This window comes from Rutidosis leptorrhynchoides, chromosome 3 (assembly GCF_046630445.1).
Source record: "Rutidosis leptorrhynchoides isolate AG116_Rl617_1_P2 chromosome 3, CSIRO_AGI_Rlap_v1, whole genome shotgun sequence".
NCBI lineage: Eukaryota > Viridiplantae > Streptophyta > Magnoliopsida > Asterales > Asteraceae > Rutidosis > Rutidosis leptorrhynchoides.
Genome location: NC_092335.1, coordinates 657337547 through 657341692, shown reverse-complemented (window position 1 = coordinate 657341692; position 4146 = coordinate 657337547). Strand labels below are relative to the sequence as shown.

The window sequence follows — 4146 nt, the reverse complement described above, 5'->3', positions numbered from 1 at the left end:
TCTAGTGACAACTATTCATTACACCTTTTTTTCTTTATTTATAATTGTTTTTCTTATTCTTATTAGTTAAGATGAATATATGCATTTATCTTCACTTTTATTCAATCCACCATTATTAGTTTGGTACAATTTCTCAAGGAGTTTAAGAATAAGATAAAGGTTTGACGTCATCTCTACAATTATTTTTATTTTCATAAAATAGAAATATTTATTTTAACTGTAGCTCTGATTCTTTCAACAAAGAATAATCGTTTAGAATGACATTCCAACAACCCGTATAAGCCATTGACCTTATGCATCTGTCTTTTGATCCAACTACATATTAATCCCTCACGTAAGCATCACTTCAACCCAACTTAAATGACTACGAGTATTAAATAAACCATGCAAAACTAAATGTTAAATCGTACCCGTACAAGTTTGAAGACAATATAAGATGAAAGCTACAACATATGTTATTGAAAAGCAACTTCTATTTACCTTCTTCAGTTAAAAACCATAACGTACTTGCTTCCAAATTGAAGATAACAATAACAAACTAATCAATCGTACCATAATTCGTACACCAATACGCATCTTCGACACTTACATACTCACCTTCTCTAGATAACACGTATTTTTAACTAAGTTCTTCAATCGAATCATCATCCGTACGCCCATCAATCATATCGTCTCTCAACTTAGTCACCTTATTGATAATTGATTCAACCGAAACATCAAATGCATCTTTTAAAGTCTCTAATTTGGAATGCGGATCAGCATATATCAATCTCGGTATCAAATTTACGACCACCTCCCTCATTCTCCTAATATTTTCAGGACCAATTTGACTAAGACGTTGTTCAATGCTTATATTCTTACGAACATCATCCTCAGAAATATAAACCGAGTAATTTGTGTAGTTTTTTGGTAAATACCAAGTGTATTGCGTATAAAACGATCCTGGATGAAAGAACACAGGAATACAACCCGCCAAGATTGAATCAAAAGCAGATCTTCGTGTAGACGAATCACCTCTAGGTTGTAAGCAAAAAACTGAACTTTGAAACATTTTCATTATACTGCTAGGCGAATGACACTCTTTCTCAACAACCCCACATTCTAGAAGCTTCCCAACACTCGAACGTTCGCATTGATTTATTAAAAGACTCCTTATTGATTCAGGGTTACCCGGTCGTGGTGCACCTGCAAAACAAAACAACCATTTTCGCTCCATTTTCAACATCCTATCTTGCCAACTAAAAACATCATAATCTTTAGATGGATGAAAATAAGTCGGATATGGAACAGCAAAATCGTTCGAATGCCATGGGCTCGATTCAATAAGAAGCATTGACATGTTTTTTGTAGCTGGTAACAACAAAAACTTATTCCCCCAATCGGAATCATCTTCTCTTAATCTCCTAAAATCCCAAGTGATTCTACCTCCAACAAGAAAATGATCTTGACCATTCATTCGTTTCCATTCGTCTCTTTTTTGCAACCAATCGACGAGATCAAGAGATGCAGCATCTCTTACAGAGATATTATACCCCCAAAGATATCTTGAAGCATCAAACCCTGCGTAAAACGGGACATAAATGGCGGCAGCCATTGAGGAATCATTCGTCAAACATTCGTAATGCTTCATTCGAGTGTGGAAAATAACATCAAGTGTAAACTGATTTGTTTCATACCATCCATTATCTGAAAACACACCTTCACTGTTATTTAATTTAGGACCAAATCCACCATTAGTAATGAACTTACACATGTGAATATATTTGTTAATTCTTGCACATTCTTTCACCATATCTTCATTAAATTGCGAAGGAAGATCATGAACAAAAATATACCTTCCACCACATGGATCACTCTTGTTTTCTACACTTTCCATTGCTTCCAATAAACCATAATCTTGACGGTTATATAAACCGTCACTTTTCTGGTTTTCTGTTGGAGAGATATCCGGTTTTGAATTCTCTACTTCAATAAGGTTTTCGGGTGAATTTTGATTAATCTGATCTAGAGTATTGATCCACAATATATTGCTTGCAGGAACATCATATGTAAAGTGCAACAAACACAACCATAAGATAGCACAAAGTAATACCATTCCTAATACAGAAACATAAGATTGTTTGAACATAATGGCTAGCTTTTGAATAAACAAAAGATTTGGTGATGTATATATATTGGTTGTGAGAATAGAGGGAGTAACGGTAGTCCGAGAAATATGAGCTTATGTGATTTGAGCCTTATTTTTAGATTTCTGAAGTTTAAATAATATAGATTCAAATTGACATTTAAGGTATTAAGGTATGGTTATTATAATAAGAAGTTGTAGCTTTCATTTTATGTAGATGTTAAACAAACTGAAAGTTGTAGCTAAAAAGTGTTAAATTAAATCATAATGTTTATTATAATACATATAAGAAGTATTATGTTATAAATTTATTTGGTATTAATTTTAGGGGTGTTTATTAAATGGTTCAACTCGAAAACCAGTAAATCCGAATGATTGTGGGTGCAACGGATTCGGGCTTTATAGATTTGATTCGGATTTTTGGTGCTAACCAAATTATAGAGTGGTTTGTGGATCGGTTTTGGATTAAAAATGATTAACGGTTCAAGCTAGACCCAAAAACCGATTTAATGTAATAATTATATGCTTTTTATATAATGTAACAAAGGGGCGAAATTCATGAATAAGCTTAAAACGGGTACGAACGTGATAAGCAAAATTTCAATTTTTTTATTTAAAAAAAAAATGACCTTTTTAGAGTTTCTTAATACGCAAATAGAAGAAAACACAAAAATTACAAAAAATAAAATACAAAATCGTTAAAAAAATCGATGATGAATGATTAATTTATCATTCATCACACGAGTACTGAATGATTAATTTATCATTCATCACTCGTGTGATTAATGACATAATTCACGATTATTATTATTATTCATCACCGATTTTTGAATGATTTCGAATGTTATTGGCTTATAAAAATATAGATTATGAGAGTATTTTGATGCAGATTTATGAATCTTAAAAAAAATAAAAAAATGTGATTTTGTTTATCCCGTTTGTACCCGTTTTAAAGCTTATCCTGAATCCGTCTCCATATAATATATATGGTAAATTGAATACATATTTAAAATTGAAAATGTCGTTAATTGAAACTAAAATCATATCAACGGATCAACCTTCATACACATATCGACATATCATTTTTTTTTTCTCAAACGCAATTACGCAAATCAAGCAATTGACTACTGAATGTCTAATTTTTTGCATATTATTATTTCTTTCAATACTAAAATCCAGGATCAATTCCACATTGATTTCTCTACTATAAGAATGCTATCTCAATTCTCAAACTTATACTCTTCCAGTAATGACAAATCACGGATTAAGTATTTTTCAAAGTGGGGCTGTCATTCTTGTTTGGTTTCTAATTCCTCAAGTCATAACTATGGTACTTTTCTTATTCAAATTTTATTAATATCATTGAGTTTATCATCATTGATGTGATGACCCGAAAATTTCCGATCAAATTTGAACTTAATCTTTATATGATTTCGACACGATAAGCAAAGTCTGTGATATTGAGTCTCAAAATTTTTGAACTATTTACATGATTCAGTAACCTATGACTATTCCCGATGATTCACGAACAAGTGTTTATAAATAAATATGTATACATATAAATGTAAGTATATATATAATAATTTAAATTATTTTTTTTAAATATAATGTAAACATTAGAATTAAGTATGTAAGATAAGATACAAAATAATTAAGTATAATTTAAAATGAATATATATATATATATATATATATATATATATATATATATATATGATTATTATTAATAATTATCATATTATGATACATATAAAATATATAAATGATATATATTCAAATATGTTATTATATAACATAAGTGATACGTAATTAATGAAATGTAAGGTTAGTATAATATATGTAAATATAAGTTAAAATATAAATGTCATATTATTATCAGTACATTTATTATTATTATTATTAATGTTAATATTAATATTTGTATTATTTATATTATAAATTCTAATATAAAGATATAAAGATAACTATAAAATTCGATATGTATAAGTTGTTATATTATTATTATCATTAATAATATTGAT

The 4146-nt window shown here is 29.2% G+C and overlaps 1 pseudogene; it reads right to left on the bottom strand.

Moving 5' to 3' along the window:
• Positions 1-538: 538 nt before the first annotated feature.
• LOC139902526 (xyloglucan galactosyltransferase MUR3-like) lies at positions 539-2128 on the bottom strand (annotated as a pseudogene).
• Between the last annotated feature and the right edge of the window lie 2018 nt (positions 2129-4146).